Below are 23663 nucleotides of genomic sequence, written 5' to 3'. Positions count from 1 at the left end.
AAGTGTGAATTTTGGCTACATTTTGGTTCACATATTTTTCTGGAAAGTGAACATTTGGATCCAATTTCTCTGCTATCCCTACTGGTGAGTGGGTAGCCCTGCACAGGTGTTTATGTCTATATATGGGTGTGCATATTCAGCGCTGCATTAATTACCAAGGCCAAAGAACATGGAGCGCATAAGTACAAAAAATGTGTGGAAAGCACATTTCACAGGAACCACAGGAGAAAACCAGGGAGAAGCCAAAACTAAAGAAAATTTGCAGAACTACAGCAGGCACACCCTAGGATCATAACATAGAGTATTGGCTCTACTTCGTTCATGTATGGTGTCCTTTTGGAAAAAAACAAAAAAGAATATCCTGAAATGTGGATGGCTCTGAGTATGTCTATAGTATGTTCAGTTTTATTCAATCTATTTCTTCCTTTTTGGAATCATTTCAGTACAAGCTCATTCATGTCACATCAGAGGCTAAGAAAAGAAGGCCACATTTATCTCAGCTATATTAGCTTGCTATGCTAATGGAATTCTAGACAAAAATGGAATAAGAGAATAATGGCATTAGTTCTTTCATGACCTTTCCCACCGTGCATCAGAGAAGAGTCGTAGTAAATGCTTCTAATTTTGTCAGGCAGATGCATGTATCATTTTCAGAGCGATCCCTCTTCACACATTACTCGCATGTGGAGGCCAAGTGTGGTGAAAGGGGTTGGAGGACTGTGAAGCTTGTTCTGTTCCTCCGGCCGCTGTAATCAAAATCACCTGGTGCAGGGAGTCTTCTCTATGTTTGGAGGCTCGCTGCATGATTTGGAACCCAGACAGCTCAGGGTTCAACACTGTACCTGCAGAGAGCCTTCACAGGTAGAGTGAGTTATACTCCACGTGGCAAAAGTATAGGCAACTCCCCATTTGCGGGGGGGGGGGGTTATGTTCCGAAGAAGCACAGTGAAATCGTATATATTTGAAGCATCATTGAAAACGTCTGCAAACACCCATTCCTCCCACACCACCCGCTTCCGTCTTTTGTGAAATTTTCAGGATGCACGTATGTGCGGTTACACACATGCCAGACGCACCTAAAATGGTTGCTGAGTGTCTGGGCAATATGAGGAGCTGTGTGCTTCTGAGGGCAGAGCTAAATTTTTACATGACCTGGTGGTGGAGAGAATTGTTCAGGAATTCCTGGATGATGTGGATTATCTGTGTTTAGGCACCATTTTGCCGTTGAATCAGCTTTGGTCACCCTGATGCACTTTTTAAATAAACCGTTCAAATATTAAACCAGTGATTGACTGGACGAAGGCCAATAAACTGAGCTTGAACACTGGGAAGATGTGGGTGGGAGGTTCTCATGTCCATGAGATTTGGGAGTCCTATCTACACACTGACTAGTAGCAGCTATCCAGGGTTTCAGATGGGGGAAATTTCCAACTCGGCTTGGAGATTGAACCATTGAAACAAATTTGTGAGCTACACATGTGCTCTAAATGGAATATATTGAATTCCTGCAAAAGATGGTCAGATATAACATCCAAATATGGTCTGGTCTGCAGAACAAACATCGCGTTCACAGCGGGGGTGGAAGTTTTGAGTGTGTGCCTTCGTGTAATGTGTGAAGAAAATGCTTTATGTCTTAATTGCTGTGAATTGTAGGACTTTCTACTGTGAAACAATAATTCCCCATCAATAGCAATTTTCTCCTTTATGGAAAGAATTGTTCTATATTACCAAAGTGGCAATTTAATTAAAATGCATATTTTACATGTTCTTGTTTTTGAAGTTAATAATCACTCATCCCTAAGTACTGTTCAAAGGCCAATACAGAGTCACTTATCTCTTACATCGACACACGCACACACCGTTTTAATTTTGCATATTATATGCTGAACACTTGACACACTTCAGAGCTGAAATACCATCTCTCCATATCTATAACAATTATCTTTATCATATAATTTTCACCATTTCTTAATCCTGTTCTGCTATACGTAGACACAGCAATAATCCCTGCACTGTATACATGGTTATAAGCACAACTCAATGTGTGTATGTTCATCCAGTGCAATTTCCAGCAGAAAAAGTGATGCTCAACCTTTATCCCACATGTAGCATTCCTTAGAGATCAGAAACAAAGATACAGATAATATGATGCCTCTGATCAAAACAGACCTTGTCTACAGAAATATGTTTGATGTGGAGTGTATGTATCATGCCAGAAATGCAGAAACCTGCCTTGGCGCTGTGGGTTAAACCACAGAGCCTAGGACTTGCCGATCAGAAGGTTGGCAGTTCAAATCCCTGCGACGGGGTGAGCTCCCGTTGCTCGGTCCCTGCACCTGCTAACCTAGCAGTTCAAAAGCACGTCAAAGTACAAGTAGATAAATAGGTACTGCTCTGGTGGGAAGGTAAACAGCGTTTCTGTGAGCTGCTCTGGTTCGCCAGAAGCGGCTTAGTCATGCTGGCCACATGACCCAGAAGTTGTACACCGGCTCCCTTGGCCAATAAAGTGAGATGAGCGCCGCAACCCCAGAGTCGGTCACAACTGGACCTAATGGTCAGGGGTCTCTTTACCTTTACCTATTTATCCATTTTGCTAAGTATTGTCTACTCTGATTGGCAATAGCACTCAAGGATCTCCAGCAGAGGTCTTTCATATTAGTTTGATCCTTTTAACTGAAGATACCAAGGACTGATTCTGGGAATTTCTCATTGCAAAACATGTTTTTCTCTTGAGCTATGGGCCCTGACTGTTCCTGAACAAGAAAACCCTCATGCAGGTAGGATGGATGCAATTTAGTTGGTTTCCAAGCCATATTAGTTTCACATGTGTTTACTCATAAGTCTGTTTTCTGTAAATTACTTTAAATGGCATGAAAATTTGCATTTAAATGGAATACATTTCCTCCCTAAAATGCACGTTTTTGATATGTTTGTTTTTAAAAAGCTGAGAACTGCATCACAAAATGTAAAATAAAATAAAAAGTAAGTGTATAATTCAAAGCATAACTGCATTCCAATCCCTGTATTAGTCTGGAAAGCACCCATTAGGTTAGTTTGCTTCAGAATACAGACCAAATGAAATTCTCCACCTTCAAAGCTCATTGTTCAAACATATTTCATCCCTGTCCTCTCCAGAACTCAAGCTCATCCAGTGATTAAGTATTTTGCTTTAAGAGCCTTAATCTAGTTGTTGACACTCTCCTTTGCCTTCCAAAGCCATTTCTCTTACATCTTTCAAACTGTAAAACTGCAAACAGAAGCATGATTGTGGATAGTCTATGCTGCTTCTTATAGCTGAGAAATTCAACTGAAAAGTTTAATTGATCCCACTTATGGAATTGCAATTGCCAATTACCAAGCGGGAACTTATGATAACTCTACATTAGTTGACAATGCATGTACACGTTCTACAACAGAATGAATTAATCTTCCGAGAAATCTTTTCATTAACGTAATGGCTGATTGGAGACTTCATCTCTCTCTCCACATTTTTCATCATGTTCCCTAGGACTTGATGGAGCAGTAGGGCTCCATCAGGAGGAAAGACGGGGAATGGGTGTTTGGCTTCACATATATTGTTCCCTGAAAGATTCTAAAATTCAGGAATTCAAAATTTCAATTTTAAGTTTATGATATGTGTGCTGCTTTCATGCAACAGACAGGGAGGGAGAAATTAAGTATGCTTTCTCAAACAAAAGGAGAGTAATTGGTATTTTCATCTGCAAATAAACTAACCTCAAATTAATTCTATAAAAAGTGCTGACACCATATCGCTGTGGAATGCAAATCTCTTTGTTCATTAGGCTCATCTATTTCAGTTGTACATACAGTATACATCTCAGCAGGGTCTGATAATTATATCACAGAGTATATTACATTAATTAAATTACCTACATTATTCAGCTGGATGCTCAAATTATATCCATGAGAATCAGTATACAATGTAGAGTTGCATTGTTTTCATGTTTGCTGTGGCAACCCCACTAAACAAATCACACAAGATAAGAGAAAGGTGTAATTTGCATTTTTATTGTCTAGATAACAGATTCTCTCCATATGTGAGGAAGGGATTCCAGCAAAGATGGCAGTAGCATTGGGAAATTAAATTAATAATTGAATACCTGATAAGAAGTAACAAGTCAGCAAATAGTTTTTCTCTTTGGAGGGGGGGAAAAGACCCCTTTGATAATGTTTAGCTATCAAAGTCTTAACAGAGTTTGCTCTTGGCAACTCTTGGCCATGTATGCCTGGGTTGAGATCTTCAGCCCCATGGCGCCTTCAAAGTGGGCTTCCACTGGGTTTGGTTTTATCCCCCATGCTGTTTAACATCTCTATGAAACCACCCAGAGTTTGGGAGTACATTGTCAGCAATATGCTGATGACAGACCTTTATATCTGCAGATGGGGCAGCTGATGTTATTTGGAGCTTTATCTTGCCTTGATAATGAACTGGATGAGAGCCAATGCACTGAAGCTCAAGCCAGATGAGACTGAAGCCCTGTTGGTGGGTGTTTCCCTGGACCAGGTGGATGGGAGGTTGCCTGTTCTTGATGGGGTTACACTCCCTCTGAAGGAGCAGGTACATAGCTTCTGGATCCACCGCTATCCCTTCAGGCTCAGGTGGCCTCAGTGGCACAGAATGCTTTCCCTCAGCTTTAGCTAGTAACCCAACTCCTCCCCTGTCTGGCCAGGGATAGCCTAACTTCTGTCATCTATGCTCTGGTAGTGGGACGTGGGTGGTGCTGTGGGTTAAACCACAGAGCCTAGGGCTTGCTGATCAGAAGGTCAGTGGTTCGAATCCCTGTGACGGGGTGGACTCCTGTTGCTCAGTCCCTGCTCCTGTCGACCTAGCAGTTCGAAAGGATGAAGTGCAAGTAGATAAATAGGTACCGCTCTGGCAGGAAGGTAAACGGCATTTCCGTGCGCTGCTCTGGTTCACCAGAAGTGGCTTAGTCATGCTGGCCACATGACCCGGAAGCTGTACACTAGCTCCCTCGGCCAATAAAGCGATATGAGCTCCGCAACCTCAGGTTAAGAACAGTTTCAGGTTAAGAACGGAGCTCCAGAATGAATTAAGTTCTTAACCCGAGGTACCACTGTATAAGGGTCTGGTGACTTCTGTTTCAGAGTATCTGAAGAAGTGTGCATGCACACGAAAGCTTATACCCAGAACAAACTTGGTCTCTAAGGTGCTACTGGAAATTTTTAAAATTTTTTAATTTATTTTGACTGCTTTTAACCTGTTAGTTTATATTGTGTATTTGGAATGCTTTAATTGTATTGTATTATTTGATTGTGAACCACTCTGTGAGTCATTGTTTGAATGGTAACAGAAACAGTCACATTACAAAAATAGCAAGTTCAGAGACTTTCTTTTGTTTGAGCGTCCATTCGTGACCCAAGGTTACTTGTTACATTGCTATCCAGTGAAATATTGATCGGACAATTGTGGTTGGATATTCATTCAGTTTCTTGCACTTGAAACTGACCTTTAACGTTGTTATAAAACTCAAAGCATTCTTTCCTCCCTTTTCTCTCCTTGATCCCTACATATAAGCAAATTCTGAATCTCAGTTCTTCTCTGAAATTGCTCTACATTGATATGTCATAATTCTTTCAAGTAATAGCCTCTTTCTGTGCCATCTGACCTTGTGAAGGTTTGAAACAGTTTCCTAGAGTGAAATCCCTTTTCTGCTGTACAGATCCTTTCTTCCGTCCCTACGCAGCCTAAAACCCTGCTGTGACTAGAGATAGCTATTTGGCCAGGGGCACCTGACATTTGATGTGAGGCTTTATTATTTTCTTTTCCCCCATATCTATTCTGAGTATCAGACTCTTAAAGTGATTTGCCCTTGTGTTACTTTATTTTGCTTGACAAGGTGATATAAAAGGTTTCTTTTGTAAAAGAAATTCATGTTCCAGCAACATCTGCTGAGGCCAGAGGGAAATATCTTATTTGTCAGTATTGCTAATTGAAAATGTCAACTCATTAATTGCTTGATGTTTTATCCGCAAGAATTATGCAAGTTCCCATACAGAGAATGTCTTTGATGGCTGGATCATATCTAAAGATGGCACTCATATGAGTTGACTTGGATCATAAAATTTTGTGAATACCATATATTTGTATCTTTATAATTGTTAGTTCATGCTAATATTCACTAGTTACTCTAACAAGTGGTGAGTGAAATTACCTTGAACTGTATGCACTTTACTGTGGCAGATGTGTACATAACATTTTGGTGAGAAGTAAGTTTTCACTCAGCATCTTAAAAAGCATCTTGAAAAGCAGAGACATCACCTTGCCAACAAAGGTCCATATAGTTAAAGCTATGGTTTTCCCAGCAGTGCTGTATGGAAGTGAGAGCTGGACCATAAAGAAGGCTGATCGCCGAAGAATTGATGCTTTTGAATTATGGTGCTGGAGGAGACTCTTGAGAGTCCCATGGACTGCAAGAAGATCAAACCTCTCCATTCTCAAGGAAATCAGCCCTGAGTGCTCACTGGAAGGACAGATCGTGAAGCTGAGGCTCCAGTACTTTGGCCACCTCATGAGAAGAGAAGACTCCCTGGAAAAGACCATGATGTTGGGAAAGATGGAGGGCACAAGGAGAAAGGGACGACAGAGGGCGAGATGGTTGGACAGTGTTCTCAAAGCTACAAACATAAGTCTGACCAAACTGTGGGAAGCAGTGGAAGACAGGAGTGCCTGGCGTGCTCTGGTCCATGGGGTCACGAAGAGTCAGACACGACTAAACAACTAAACAACAACAACAAAGTTTTCACTCATGTCAGCTACAGAATATAAAACTACTTCAGAGTGGAAAACTACAGTAATCATTGCATCCTTCTAAACATGGGTGACATTGAAGGAGAAGGCCCATGTCCTTGATTTATAAAATCATAGTGCTGGAAGAGACCTTGGAGGCAGCAATAGACAGCATGATAGGGCTGTGGCACTCAGCTCACTTGACCTCTGGCAGACTGGCTGCAGCATACTGGGTTGGAGAAGAGGGGTGTTGTGGTGGCAATGAGGTCAGCTGCAAACCTGTCATCATGAGTGCTGGATTGGCTCTGCCGGTACGTTTGTACCATGCTGACCTTACCACATTCCCCTTATGCTTCAGAGGAGATTTGGAGGCCAGGAGGCACACTGGAAAAGGGAGGGGAAGTTCCACTGTGCAAGTGGAAGTCCTTGCGCTAATGGGATTACTTCATTGGATACAACCCAGTGTATTGCTTATCTCCAGGTTGTATTCCCCACCCCCCTTTTATTAATGGCAGGAGTTACTGAACTGAAACTAGTAGAATCAGTGGGCATTTGAGGTCATAGTGGGCATAAGCTAAGTAACACTTTCTAATTTCCATCCCAATTAAGGCTGGAAAGCAAAAAAATGTTTTTGTAACTTACAAATAATTTTAGGGTAGTGACCCACCCATTTGCTTTATTAAAAAGTACCGTCCCACAGCGACATGTCGCCATTTGATTTGTTAATTTTTTAATAATGAACTAGCACTCTTTCACTATACAAAAAAGGAAAAAAATAATGAGGAAATCTATTGTTAAACTTCCCCTCATCCTCAATGGGAAAAGAAACTAACATCAAAGCTCCAATTCTATCTCCCCGCCCCCCACCTGAGAGTAAGCCCCACTGAATTCTGTTTAGACATTGTTAAGACTTGCAGCTTAGGGCAATTAATAGAGGCTATTCAGGAGAGCATTTGGGGGCTATTTATCACTAATTCCTGGTCATCAGGAATAAAATGGGCAGGAACCGTAAACAGGAAACTTTTAATTAAATGTGCAGAAGTCCTGAATATCATCAACAGCGCTTTGCCTATCTGCACTAAACAGAGTGCTGCTTCAATTGTGTTTTGCGGCGCACATAAAATTCACAATTTATTGCACACGCACAAATTACAATAAATCAAATAAAACAACAACACCCAAGATTATAATCTAGAAGACACTGGCATTGATGGAATTCTCCATTGTCTGAAGAAAGAAAAGCCAGAGGCATTTGGTTGTATCCTGGCCAACTCTAGGCAATAAGCTGAAGGCAGCTATTCAGTAGCTAATGGGGGGGGGGGGGAATCTCTCTGTGTGTTTTGTTTCTCAGAGTGTAGATTTGAGCTTTGCAGTTTTATTTTTCTTACTTTTGGTTTTAGTGCTAGAAGCTGAAGACTCTTTTTTCCGCTTTCAGTTGCTTTAAAGAAATGTACAGGAAAAAAGAAAAAGCAGCAGGAAAGTCAATTGAAGTTGTGCGAGCATATCTTGGGGCACAATCTGTCCCATTGTATTTCACTGATGTGGTGGAGATTTTTCATTAACTGAGCGTTCTTTCAGTCCCTCCTAAACATATGGTGTGCTCAGTAGAGGGATCAAGAGTGCTACAACAGAAAGACTTGCCTATTAACACAAAAACTGGTCTTTTAGCTTTTGGAGGGGGGAAATTGCTTGCAAGGCAGCATAAGTCAAACAGTTTGGATAACTGCCTACTGTTGCAGACAAATCCTTCTGTTCTTTCCTCTCTCTGCAAATCCTTCTCCTGGTTGAACCTAGAGATTCCCGTTACACGTTGAGGGGATGTTAGAGAAACATAAAATTGAATTCATGATGCCTAAGAGCCAGGTCTTGGCTCCAGCGGAAACCCAAAGATATTCTTACAAATTTGTGCACCCAGGTCCCACCATTAAGAGATTTGCACAAGGCTGGTGGACAATGCCAAATTTGGTACCTGCTTTCCCCCCCTCAAAATATGCAGGGCTGCTCTTGTTTGGCATTCCTGCCTCTGTCCTGCTCATAAACTCTTCAACCATTAGTCCACATCTCTTCTTGAAAGTCCATGTTGAAAGTAGAAGCAATTACTTCGGATAGGATTAAACATTTGTCTTAAAAATGCAAAAGACAGAAGCAGCCTATTTGAAAACCATCAAACTTCATCTGGCAGTCTACAAGCGCAATCCTGGGCTAGTCTCATGAGAAGTAAATAATAATAATAATTTATTATTTGTACCCCACCCATCTGGCTGGGTTTCCCCAGCCACTCTGGACAGCTTCCAACAAAGATTAAAAATACATTAAAATGTCACACATTTAAAACTTCCCTGCCTTCAGATATCTTTTCAAAGTCTGGTAGTTGTTCTTCTCTTTGACATCTGGTGGGAGGGCATTCCACAGGGCGGGTGCCACTACTGAGAAGGCCCTCTGCCTGGTTCCCTGTAGCTTTGCTTCTCGCAGTGAGGGAACCGCCAGAAGGCCCTTGGAGCTGGACCTCAGCGTCCGGGCAGAACGATTTAGTTCAGTTAGATGGGTCCATTAAAGCCCAGTCCTTCCGAGTTATGCCAGTCAGGCATGTGTCTCTGCCAGGGTCCTACTCGAGAGCAGGATGAGCTCCTGACAGGGGGTGCCACCCTGGTCTGAGGTATGCCTTCTGATGGACAGAGCATTTGCATCAGTTTCTAAAATGGTGCCATTGTATAAGAATATCGCTTGTGTTCCTTTCGTACTACCTCATAAGCATTCCCAGAAACAGAGAGATAGGATGGTATTTACTGAAGTTGAGGCTTTTTTCCAGCTGGAACTTACTAGAACTCTGTTCCGGCACCTCTCAGGTGGGTGCCATTACCATTCTAACAGAACGAGAGAGGTGTTCATGGTGAGTTCTGGCACCTCTTTTTCTATAAAAATAGCACTGACTAAAGTCCTGCTAACTTTCATGCCTTCAGCTGTTTCACAAGGAAGGTTCAGGCACATGTCATATTCTGAACACATACATATGATTATATATTCTCCATTATATAATGCGTTGAAAGAACAATTCTTGGGAAAATCTTCCGGGAGACAGGATAAATATATAACCATAGAACTGTACATTTTCTGTCTGCAGCAACTGGTAAGAGGAAAAAATTCCTGAAAGAGAATGCTGTGTTTTGTCAGGGAGGTTGTGGATTTTAAGTTTATTTTATGCTTTTATTCATTTAGGTTTTACATAATTTTATTCAGATTTGCATAAATTCATTTTATCTCATCTCATTTTACTTCATTTAATATAGCATTTTAATACTTGGGGTTTTTTTAAAGGAGCAATCTCTTTTTTTAAAAAAGGGACATACCATAATATCTGCCAGAGGAAATTGGCATTTTAAGCTCATTTATGTTTTAGTTTACTTGAGTCTGAGTTAATTTCCAAGTTGTCTATTTATTTAGGATATTTGAATCCCACTTTTCAATTAGAGTCCTCAAAGCAGGCTAACAACACTTATAAAACACCAAGAACCAAAAAACGAAAGAACCAGCCCCACTGGAGTAGGAGTTAACTGTTATGTACTGAAGTTCTCACCCTGGGCCAGCAGGGGGATACTGCAGATAGTTTTCAATCACATATGCAAATAAGGGATTGAAGTGATGTTCAGTGATTGGATAGTTACAGAAAGTGTTACAGTTGCGTTGTAGTGGAGCTCTATATAAGCAGGCTGGCTGAACCCTTCAGTTCAGTTCTGTTCTGGCCTGTGAATAAACAAGAGCTGTCTGAAGAATTGCTGTGTCGTCTGATATCTTCACCCACTACTTAACATTAGCAACAGGTATGCCTTTATACAGGGCAGTTTCTATAAATTTGCTCTGCATAATGCAGGAAAGGACGGCTTGAATGGTGCAAGCCCTGGTCTTGCCTTTGCCTGATTCCCTCAATTTCTTCTTAAAGGGACTTGGTGTCAGGTTTCCGTGCATCCATGTACAGCCCACGTCTTCAGCGCCTGCATGGGCTGGGTGTCAGGAGCACCTTCTCCAACCTTCCAATCACAGGAATGCAGGAACAGCAGCACAGCATTCCCAAGGAATAGGTCCTGGTGCAGTGGACTCACATTTGCTGATGTGAGCACCTCAAAAGCAGCAGAGTAACGGAAGCAAAGCTGTGGAGGTTTTGTTGCATACCTAATTTATTTCTTCTAATTAAACAAATAAAAGAATATAACAAACATGCACGAGAGAGTCAGCTCTCTCATACTGCCATCTTGTCTCTAGACAGATCAAAGAAAAGAAACCACACAGTACTATAGACGGAAGTCTGGAAGAGTAATTTCCGCCCCCTCCGTTCTCACAGGCAGAAAGTGAAACAAACATGATCTGGTGATCTTTGCAATGGGAGGGATGAAAATACGGACATCAGGTGGCCCTTTGTCTATCATTCCCTGCACCAGATGCTCAGTAGAGAATGAGTGCTAATGATAAAGACAGGTGAGCTCACCTGCACCCAAACAAGTAGATTTGAATGAGGTAACAAATGATATACCAATTCCTACCCATTTGTTACTCAATACTACGGCCAGTCCAAGACACCTGGCCGTAGTATTGGCACCTGCAGGGTGAACAACAAAATGGCATCAACCCTGCCAGGGAAGAAGGGGTGAGTGAAGATCTACATCCATCAGGAACAAGGGGGAAATAAAGATCTACATCAGGAACAAGAGTGAATGGAGACTCCTCCTATTCACCAAGCGGCCACTGGAGAGGTGGCAAAGTTGGCCTCCACAGCAGCTGTTGCTGCCACTACAACAGTGGAGGCTGGATCTGCTGCCCCTGTGGATCCTGCCCCCCAAGGCATTTGCCTCAGGTGGCCTCAACTTTCCTAATCAACAGGTCACATGAACAAGGAGTGTCTCCTCATTCTTGAAGGTTTGAGTTTCTTTCTTTCTTTCTTTCTTTCTTTCTTTCTTTCTTTCTTTCTTTCTTTCACTATGTAAGTCTAGCTGTGCTCAGAAGCTGAGAAAATAATTTCTAGCAAATCTCTAGAGCGTGACTCAAATGAGACCCTGAAAGAACCTGGACGGAGTCCTGAGAAAGCATCCGCACACAATTGCTCCAATATATCAAGGGAAGTCCACAGGCCTTGTGTTTACCCGAGCCCTGTTGAACTTGATGGATGCATGCAGCAATATAAAAACATCAAATACTTCCAAGAACGGCACCTTTTCTCATACACCTACTATCAGGGAACCAGCTTCAACATTAATTTCACACGTTGACATGTTTGACGGCTATTGTAAAGGAGGACAAAATGCAGAAGTACAAAATCCTAAAGCAAGTCTCGGTGGCAGAGAAAGAGGAAGCAAGCTGCCTGTAACTTCTTCTTTGGCCAGCTGGTAAGATTTGGTTGGTGTAATGTTCCTCCTGAGACGCAAGAGAGGTAGCCTCCCAGTAGCATATGGTGCCCTGGCTGATGGCAAAGGGCGGGAAGTGCTTCACTTCCTTCGCGCAATAGGTGAACACTGCCTTAGTGTGATAGAGCTGTACACTACTGAGTAAGCACTTTATTAACATGATATTAACTCGGTGTCAGAGGGGCAAACTATAGGGGGTGGCAGGGGCTTTACCTCCCTCAATATTTGTGGGCCAAGCCCCCCCCCCCCAGTATTGAGGGGGCACCAGTGGCGTAGCGTGGGGGTGCAGGGGGGGCCAGCCGCACCGGGTGCAACATTTGGGGGGGCGCTCGCACTCGCAGCTCTCTGCCCCTACCTGGCTCACTCACTCTCTCTCACTGCAGTGCTGGCTGTGCGAATCCGATCCGAGCTGCCGGGTCGCCGCCCACTGTGGAGGGGGAGGGTGCCAGGCGTGCGGTGCGGTGCGGTGCTGTGCGGAGGGAGGGACTATCTGGGGGAGGGACAGTGCAGCGGCCGCCCAGCGCAGCGCTGAGTGCGGGAGAGAACCACACCCGACCAGCCCAGGCAGCAGCAAGAAGAAGCTGGCAGCGGCGGCAGGTTAGGAGTTAGGGGCGCAAATTACTTGCCTTGCCCCGGGTGCTGACAACCCACGCTACGCCGCTGGGGGGCACCAAACAGATAGGCCTCCCACCTGCAAGCACACCCTCCTGAAGGAGAGTCTCCACCCCCATCGTTCAGCCCAGACATTGAGGTCCAGCTCCAAGAGCCTTCTGGTGGTTCCCTCACTACGAGAAGCGAAGTTACGGGGAACTGGGCAGAGGGCCTCCTCTGTGGTGGCGTCTGCCCTGTGGAACACCCTTCCATTAGATGTCCAGGAAATAAACAACTATATGACATTTAGAAGACATCTGAAGGCAACCCTGTTTAGGGAAGTTCTTATTGCTTGATGTTTTGTTGCTTTTTTATATACTGTGTTCAGAGCCTCCCAGTGTTGCTGGAGAAACCCATCCAAATGGGCAGGGTATAAATAATAAATAATAATCTATTATTATTATTGTTATTATTATTATTATTATTATTCCCACCACTGAAGGGCCAGTGGCGTGGGATGTACAGTGGGGGTGGGATGTACAGAGAGTGAAGATCACCCTCTGCGCTCCCCATCCCCAGCCACTGTCAGGGCACAATGGGGATCTCGGGGGGGGGGGGCTCCTGGTTTGTGCAACCCAGATTGTGCATGATGTGCATATGACATCACACGATGCCACGCCCCCTCAATGTGGGGGACAAGTTGGCGCCCCTGCTCTGTCTACATGGGTAAGCGCCGTTAGGCATCAGCTGAATGGCGGGCAGACAAGACCAATTCTTCCATAGCTAGAACAACAAAGACTGAGCTATGTTGGTTATACACACAGCTGCATTAGTACAACGGTGATAGTGCCATTGTGACAAGGTGCTATGTGACAAGGGCAAAGTTATTCTCAAACTATTTGAATGAGTATAATGTTTGCCCTTAAATTGATGAGCAAATGCCTCGTCCGTGTTCAGCCCCCGCCCCCCACCTGTTCATCAGCGCAGGAAGTTGAGATAAGAGAGAACAAACAGAGACAGCACAGGAGAGAAAGGAGAAAACAAACTAAGCAGAAAGAAAAATGTGTTTGTTAATTGAGCTGAGGAAAAGAAAAATGTGATTGATGGCCTTGCCTTCAACTCTCTGGTTATGAGCACACTTCCTTGCAGTGATCTGTGCCTACATTAGGGGAGCATATCAGAATGGATAATAAATCCAGCTGCTGCTGCTGCTGTAAGCATTTACTTTACTTAACAGTGTTAACAGTATTGAAGCACAAAAGTAATATATTAATGTGCTGAAAGAAGTGGGTATAGGAAGGGGTGTTGCAGTGCGTTGACACCGGTTAATTCATTGCTCTGTTCTGTATAATTAGAAACACATTCTGGTAATAAGGATAGTTATTTATAGTTATTGATTTATAGTTATTGATTGATCAGTTGACTCACCGGATTTCTTAAACTCAGGACAGCTATTCTAACAGTTACCATATTTTTTGCACCATGACACTCACTTTTTTCCTCCTAGAAAGTAAGGGGAAATGTCTGTGCGTGTTATGGGGCGAATGCCTACGGATGGCGGGGGGATCTGCTGCAGTCGTGAGCAGAGGATCCATGGTTCCCCTTCCTTCCCTCCTCCGTGGCTTGCTTTGAAACAGCAAAGCGGGAGAAGAGCCGCTGAGTGGGGAGGAGAGAGGGACAGAGAGCCTGCTTGCTTTAATGGAGCAAAGTGGGAGAGGAGAGGAGCCTTCTCCTCTTATACCCCTCTTCTGCATTATTAACAGCATCCTTCTCCACCCACCCCACGCGTGTTCCTTGTCCCTTGAGAGCTTTTTCTTCCCTCCCCACTTAAAACATGGTTACAAAGCATGGATCCACATGGATCCTCAGGATATTTGCACTGGGTCACCCCAAATTCACCATCAGATCACATAGCATGTCCATGGCTACAGCTTGCACCAAAAAAATCACGCACCCACTGTTGCCTGGGGCCACAGTGGTGCAAAAAGCATGGATGCACATGGAATATAGGCCTATATCAGGAAAGGGCACTCACTCAGAGTCATGCGACTACCTTCCTTCCTTCCCTCCATAGGTCCTTTCCTGAGCATAACTGGAAGAAACACAGAAACTAGAAATGATACATGTAGCTTCACTTCTTCTGAAAACAGTGGCACCACTAGGAATTCTTGGAGACCAGGAAGATAAATATACTATGCCATGGAATTCTCTAGAAATTCCACCTAAAGATAAATAAATGCTGATATTTGAAGAAACTGTCTTTGCTCCAGCAGCCTCTTTGGCTTTCAACATTATTGCTCCCACAGCAATTTGCTTCAATGCAACTGGAGCAGGCACAGGGATGTGGGTGGTGCTGTGGGTTAAACCACAGAGCCTAGGACTTGCCGATCAGAAGGTCGGCGGTTTGAATCCCCACGACGGGGTGAGCTCCCGTTGCTCGGTCCCTGCTCCTGCCCACCTAGCAGCTTGAAAGCACGTCAAAGTGCAAGTAGATAAATAGGTACCACTCTGGCGGGAAGGTAAACGGTGTTTCCGTGTGCTGCTCTGGTTCACCAAAAAGTGGCTTAGTCATGCTGACCACATGACCCGGAAGCTGTACGCCGGCTCCCTCGGCCAATAAAGCGAGATGAGCTCCGCAACCCCAGAGTCGGTCACAACTGGACCTAATGGTCAGGGGTCCTTTAACTGGAGCAGGCACATGCAAGGCATTGTTACTGAACACAGGGCAGTAATGGCTCACTTCACATGTGATACTAAGCCAAACCATGAAATAGCATAAGTGTATGGGTTCTTGGGTCTGTCTGTCTGTCTGCTGCTGCACTGGTCCTGTGAGCTAAGCCTAGCATGACGTATGAATCCAGGCTCATTGGTGTCTCCTTCAGACAAGAGCAAGCTTGATGGAGGAAAAGCAAAGGAGCTGTGATCTCCTCCTTGGGAGCCCACATTTACCCATTCACACTAGGCTGGGACAATATGTCATTTTCTAGGTTTGGAACAACCAACTATTGCAGATATTGCACAGTTTGAAATGACTGGGTGCATGAAAACTAACCCCTTTTGAAATGAAGCATTGTCCAGATCCACTAAAATATTATTCAAAATATTATTCAAATTTTCTTCAAAACAAAACAGAAACATCATATGATACATCCAAACAGTTCCAAAAGACATATACCAGTCCAAGGCATAGCTCAGCATCTTACAAAATATGAAATAATCCTAACAAACCTATAAGCAAAGGTCTCTCCCCTTACAGCATTCATTGTGCCTGTAGCTGTTTTCCTGGAGATCCATTTACATCCTCACTCGCAAAGCGTTTGAGAACAAAGACTCAAGGGGAACTCCCTTCAAGATGGCGGATTTGCACTTCAAGGCCTCTCATGTGATCTAAGGTTAAACATTCAAGTGTCAGCTAGCAGAAAACAACAGTAGTTAATTATCAACCCATTTAAAGCTCAGAGACCACTTCTTGACTTCAATATAGCCCTGTGGAAAAAAAACCCACGTTAAAGCCTTCATTAATACACATTTAGTCATTCACCATTTCAGTGTCAATTAAACCAATTATACTTAACACCAACACATATCATTGGACACCAGCTCCCATTAGATCCAGGCAAAATGATCAGTGGTCAGAGGTGAGAGTTGTTGTCCATGGTGTGCTATGCAGTAGTGTTATTTTTCCTGGAGAAACTGTTGAATTACTGACTGGAAATGGAGCAGTATGTCCACCCTAAAACTTTTGCAGGCACAAATAATACTGAAAGTGGAATCACGTAGAACTGCCTTGATAGCATCATGAACACAAACCATCATGAACATGTAATAAAAAGGGCAGGTAGGCAGGCAATGGGTGAAGGCAGAGCTCCTCAGGTACCCTTCTTCAACATCCTGGGGGGTACATCTCTGCTCTGTCAGCCATTAAATCCCATTGGGCAACCAAAGTGGATGACATGGGATTGGTCTGCCAGGTACAAGTAGCCGGCAAAGGTGCTTTGTTTTTTCAAAGGTGTTTTGCTCTGAAGTTTGTTTCTCTCCAATGGTTTTCAGCAAGCTGGAAAATGCAGCAGAGTTTTAGCACCATGTCATAAATTTACCGGATGTGCTGGACTACACATGGTTATTGCTGCTGTCACTTTCACTATAGCAACATGAATAGCATTTCAATGTAATCTTTTGAGCACTGATTACTGCTGAAATGCCAAGGTTAAATGCCAAGCACAGAAAAGCGTATGGAAAACATGCTCTTATGGAGGGTGCAGTGGAGCAACAGCAGTTCATTTTTTTTTTCTTATGATGCATAAAAATAACCACACATAATTGCATAATCTTAGGCAAGCATGGCAAATCTTGTAGGCTGCAGAAACGAATGTAGCATCCTAATTCTGCGTGGCACATCAAAGAACAAGATATAGTAAAACTGAGGACTAGGTATGACTCCTCTCCAAATAATGTCCCTATTCCATTTTGGTCTACATATATTTCATTTCCAAAGGCAAACAGAATTCTCTGCCTGTTACTTTCTTTTCGGAACACATATGCCACAACCAATGTGGGGCCATCCTAATTGTCTTCTGATGGAAACTAGAGTAAGCATATCGTGCATCAACCTTCTCCAACCTGATGCCCTCCAGATGTTTTGGGTTACAGCTTCCAACAGTCTTGCCCAGCACAGAGGGCACCAGGCTGGGGAAGCCTGCAGTGTACTAGTCTCCGTATATCTCTCTCCCTACGTTTATGTGTATTGTTGGTGTTATTAAGCAGCTGCGGTGCCTGCCATTATGGATAACTGGACTGTCAGAAGCTCCCTCGCAGGTATCAAATGCAAGTAAGATTTACCACTGAAAGTCATTTGCTGTTTTATGATGATAAGCCAGCTGTGATGAAGTTAACTGAAATGAAGTGTAGCTGCTGAAAATAATGAATTTGCTAATTACAGAGATGTTGAAGCAGTAAATTATCCAGAATTGCCAAGGAGCACTTTTTAGCACTGGAACAGGAACGTGGCGTGAAATGATTAATAAAGCTGGAACACAATACCTTATTACATTTGATGGTTATATCAATCACAGACAAAAGACAATCTGCAAAGCCTCACAAGTGTCACAGGTTTTAAGAAGACACCACATGGATGACGGGACAACATTTTCATATCTTGCTTTATCATACCATAAGTATGCATGCCAACCAAAAGCATTGTTAAAACCTTCCAAGTCCAACACGTCAGTGTCTTCGAGAAGTAGCCAGTCTTTTAGCCAACAAAAAGCTGCGGCTTCATAGTACAACTTTAAGTCTGGCAGGGCAAAGCCCCCTCTTTCTTTCGCATCTGTTAAAATCTTAAACTTAATTCTGGGCTTTTTGCCCTGCCAGACAAATCTGGATATATCTTTCTGCCACTTCCGGAAGCACTCCGTTTTGTCCACAATCTGTAATGTTTGAAACAAAAACAACATTTTTGGCAATACATTCATCTTGATAGCAGCAATTCGGCCTAACAAAGAAAGCTTCAATTTTGTCCAACTATCCAAGTCTCTCTTAATTTCAGACCAACATTTTTCATAATTATCCTTAAATAGACTCAGGTTTTTTGCTGTTATGTTTACCCCTAGGTATTTTACTTTTTTAACCATAGTTAGTTCTGTTTCTCTCTGAAACCGTTCCGACTCTATATCTGTCAAATTTTTTCCCAACACTTTAGTTTTCTGTTTATTTAATTTAAATCCTGCCACCCGACCAAAATCCTGTATCAGTTGTAATACTCTTTTCGTACTAGATTCTGGCTCCTGCAGAGTCAAAACTAAGTCATCTGCGAAAGCTTTCAATTTGTATTGTTTCGCTCCGACCTGAATCCCTTCCACCAACCGGTCCCCTCTGATTAAGTTCAAGAGCACCTCCAGAACCGAAATAAATAACAAAGGGGAAATCGGGCAGCCTTGTCGTGTTCCTTTTTCAATTTTGAACTCTTCTGTAACCACATTGTTAACTATTAGTTTAGCCTTTTGTTCTGAATATATTGCGTCAATCCCATTCTCAAACCCCCGTCCCACTCCCATTTCATTCAAATTTCCCTTCATAAATTTCCAAGAAATATTGTCAAAGGCCTTCTCCGCGTCTATAAAAATTAACACTGCTTTTGTATTTATATCTGTTTGCAAAAGTTCCAAAACGTCAATAATGTTCCTAGTATTTGCAAACATATGTCTGCCTGGGAGAAAGCCTGCCTGGTCTTTATGAATTACTTCATTAAGAACTCTTTTAAATCTACTTGCCAAAATGTCTGCAAATATTTTGTAATCCACATTCAGAAGGGAGATGGGACGATAGTTTTTAAGTTGTGTCTTTTCAGCTTCAGATTTTGGTATCAATGTGATAAAAGCTTCCTTCCACGATTCCGGCGCCTTCTTCCCTTCCATAATTTCATTACAGACCTCCATCAATGGTTGGATCAGATAGTCTTTTAATGTCTTATAATACTTGGAGGTCAGGCCGTCTGGCCCTGGAGATTTGCCCAATTGCATGTTCTGGATAGCTTGTTCAATCTCTTGCTGTGTTATTTTGTTATTCAGGATTAATCTGTTTTTTTGTGACAACTTTGTTAGTCCATTTCTTTCCAAAAATTGTTTAATCTCAACCTCATCTTGCGGCCCTTGAGTGTATAATTTTTTAAAGTATCTCTGGAAGCACTTTCTAATTTCCATGGGGTTCTGGATATTTCTTCCTTCAATTTCTAGGTTTGTAACTGTATTTAGTTTCTGTCTCTTCTTCAACTGCCAGGCTAGCAGTTTCCCACATTTATTTGCCGATTCAAAAGGCCTTTAAGAACCATATTGTCAGGAAAGCAGTGTTTAATGTCTGGACAAAATACAAAGACTTACTGGAAAATAAAACTCCAAGGTGGCTCTCACCTCTGGAGGCTAAGGCCCTAAAAAGACCCAATATGGAGGCCAAATGGTCAAAATATTGGGAAATATTAGAAAAAGATGGAGACAATTGGAAATTGCAGAGTTTAGAGAAAATGAAGGATAAGGTGCGAGACTGGTTACATTATGCTCAGATTAAAGAAGTTTTTAAAAATGATAAAAAGTTAGGGTTCCAGGTGGAGAAATCGAAGTTAGAAACTGAATTGTTAGAACCAAAGACTAAGGTATTATCTAGAATGTATAACTTGCTGTTAAAATGGAATACACAAGACGAAATGGTTAAATCGGCTATGATAAAATGGGCACAGGACATTGGGCATAACATCATGTTTGAGGACTGGGAAAGGTTGTGGACCACTGGGCTGAACTTCACCGCATGTAATGCTCTGAAGGAAAATGTAATGAAAATGATATATAGATGGTACATGACCCCAGTTAAACTTGCCAAAATATACCATTCGTCTGATAATAAATGTTGGAAATGTAAAGAAAACGAAGGAACATTTTTTCACCTCTGGTGGACATGCCCTAAGGTGAAGGTATTCTGGGAAATGATATATAATGAGCTGAAAAAGGTATTTAAGTATACCTTCACTAAGAAACCAGAGGCCTTCCTTCTGGGTATTGTCGGCCAGAAGGTGTTAAAGAAGGACCGAACATTCTTTATGTATGCAACAACGGCAGCAAGGATACTCATCGCAAAAAAATGGAAAACTCAAGATCTACCCACACTGGAAGAGTGGCAGATGCAACTGATGGACTATATGCAACTGGCCGAGATGACTGGCAGAATCCGTGACCTGGGAGAAGAGAAGATGGAGGAAGACTGGGAGAAATTCAAGAAGTATCTACAAAAACATTGTAATTTGGTTGAATGTTAAGAAGGATGCTAGATTATAAAAAATTGGCCACCACTAAATTAGATTTGAAATTTGATGATAAGTGAGACTAAAGAAAATATAAAACTTTTTGGAAGAAGTGCTAGATTATATTTGAATGTGTGGACATGAGATTGTAAACAAGTTGATAATTTGTTTGGAAAAAACTTTTAACGATGTAAATGGGAGCGGGAGACGCGAGGGAGTCCAAAGAAGTCATGAAATTATGTCTGTGATAGAAGTAAGATTGTTTATTATTTGTGCATTTATATTTAAAAACTTTAATAAATATTTATAAAAAAAAAAAAAAAACATTTTCATATCTTGCAGCACTCCTGTGTTTAGGATCCATTAACAATTAACCTGAGAAGGAGCAGGAAATGTATCTATCTCAGAGGAAAAACATTAGACTACAGATTAGAAATCTGTGGCCTGCCAGATGTTGTTGGACTACAACTCCCATCATCCCTGACCATTGGCCATGCTGACTGGGGGCTGATGGGGTCTGAGACTCCATCATTTGTCTTATTTGTCTGAGACAAATAAGAACAACAGTTCTTATTTGATAAAACTCACCTCCGTCTCTTGGAGTCCCTCCAATTCACGTAAGAGATACACAGACATACAGACACACAGGTTCCTGCATGTGTATTCCTTACTGGATGAGGAACAAGTAATGCATTAATAATGCACCTTCCAGATGTAGCACGTGGGAGTATGCAAGCTTGTTCCTGTATAATATGTTTCATTCACACCAGCTACTCAGGAGGGAAAACTAGTGGTCTGATTTCATTCTCTTCTGTTTCAAAAAGCCGATCCCCCTATTACAGTTTATTTTACAAGGCTGCACTCGCAGAGTCCTGCTGCCATGTATGAACAGTGTACTGGTTGGGTGGCAATGTTCACATGTTAAATCTATGGATTGGATTCCAAGCTATATTGATTACACTTAGCTGGATGAGTCTTACGTTAAATTATGACTTTTCACATTGCTTTCAATGAGACTGAAGTACAGCTATCATAGGGTTTTCATTACTGTGTACTGGCAGGGAGTGCCTGGCACTACTTATGTATTTTTAGAGCTCCCCCCCCCCCCAAATTGTGATTTTAAAATTGATAGTGCTATTTGTGAGTTTGGACCCATCATACCAAAAATCAGGTGATGTCAGTCCAAAGTCATGTTGCAGTCTGCCATCTCAATCCATAATGGTGCCTAGTATCCAAACACTGACAAAGACAGCTGCCCTAACCTTGTAAACTCCGATGTAAAGTTTGGCAACAGAATCTCAAGAGGCAACTGCACCTATTTCAAAAATGGGCAAAGTTACGCCAAAGTCACGTTTTGGTCCACCATTTTGTTTCAAAATGCTAGCCAGCATCCATATGTCAACAGCACCATCTGCACCTCAGAAACCCTTATGCCCAGTTAAGTGATGATGTCTTGAGCGGTGTTCAAATATATAGAGAACAAACAAACAGACAGACAGACAAATAAACAAACAGAGAGACAGACATACCACTTTCCAAAAGATATAGTCATGATTCAGTCATACATGAACCTGCTTTCAAAACGATTTGGGGGCAGTCATACTGCTTCATTCCCAAGCAGTGCATATCCTGTAACTTTCCACTGGAAACCTGTAACTTTTTATACCACAAATGTTCCTGTTTAATTTTGTCCCACTTTTGCTGCACTATTGCACCTCCAGGCAGCATCACAGAACAACTAATAAATCCACTGCTAATGCACAATGATTGTGTCAAGAAAATACTTACACTGGCAACAAAACAGTATGGAGGGGTCCATACTCTGGATTCAGCCCAATGTGCAAAAATTAGCCACTGTATGGTGCTATAAAATAAAGACATCAGCATCTGGTATACTCACCCAAAATCTAAGACCAGTGATAGTACAGTGGTACCTTGGGTTAAGAACTTAATTCATTCTGGAGGTCTGTTCTTAACCTGAAACTGTTCTTAACCTGAAGCACCACTTTAGCTAATGGGGCCCCCCGCTGCTGCTGTGCCGCCGGAGCACGATTTCTGTTCTCATCCTGAAGCAAAGTTCTTTACCTGAAGCAATATTTCTGGGTTAGCAGAGTCTGTAAACTGAAGCGTCTGTAACCTGAAGCGTCTGTAACCCAAGGTGCCACTGTATAATAACACTTTTTCTTCGATACTGGAGGTGAAAGAGTCAGACACCCTAGAGGGCATTTTATTTCAGCTGGTCTATTAATAACCAACAACATTTTAAAATTTGTGTTAAAATAAACACATCTTTATCAGTTACTCTAATTTTCTCATTGGCACAATGGCAGTTTGCAAAGACTAGCAAACAGTTTCCAAAGTCTAGTACACACATGTGCACTGAAATAATTTGTACTGTAGTCCAAACTGGGTGAACTGAGCTGAGAATGGAGTTGAAGAAGCACACTGGGGGAAAGGAACTGAAATTACCAGCTACTCTTAAATGCATGAAATCTATGAAAAATACGTCTCTCTCATAACAGGCTCTTAGTACCAGATGTTGCTGAAATGTTTGTTTTGTTACTATAACTACCACAGAAATGGTGTCACACAGATAGCTTTAATAATTATTATAGCTTGCTGCCTGCATTGTGCACTCTCACCTACTGCCAGAACGGAAAATTGTTATTACCTTCAAAAAGCTGTTCCTGGATGACAAACAGAAGTCACCTTTCTTGGTGTTTACCAAAGTAGTAAATCAAAGTTCTATACCACTGCAAATCAATGAAAACAACAAGAAAAATCCTGCATGGCCGAGCCATAACAGCCTCTAAAGAATGTTATTCCATAAATTTCTGCAAGTTACCTGCAAAGTATGATGAGAATGAACTCCCTAAAGAGCACTGGTTTGGGGGTGGGGTGGCCAGTAGTCCCTTGCGCTAACTGAGAGGGAGAAGGGATGGGTGAGAAGCAACAAGCTTGGCAATGCACATGGTAGCAGACCCAATCCGAGGGTCCTGCTGTGGCCCAATGCGCTGAGCTCCCCACTCCTTGCTTCTACCCTCACAGGAAGCATCAGGAAGCAGCCCACTTTGTTGGGAGAGCACCTGCAATGTCTCACAAGCTGCTACGGTAAGGTTACCAG

Source organism: Podarcis erhardii (genome assembly GCF_964252035.2).
Source record: "Podarcis erhardii genome assembly, chromosome: 1".
Lineage (NCBI taxonomy): Eukaryota > Metazoa > Chordata > Lepidosauria > Squamata > Lacertidae > Podarcis > Podarcis erhardii.
The sequence above is the reverse complement of the archived record's forward strand: the minus strand, read 5'-3'. Positions refer to the sequence as shown.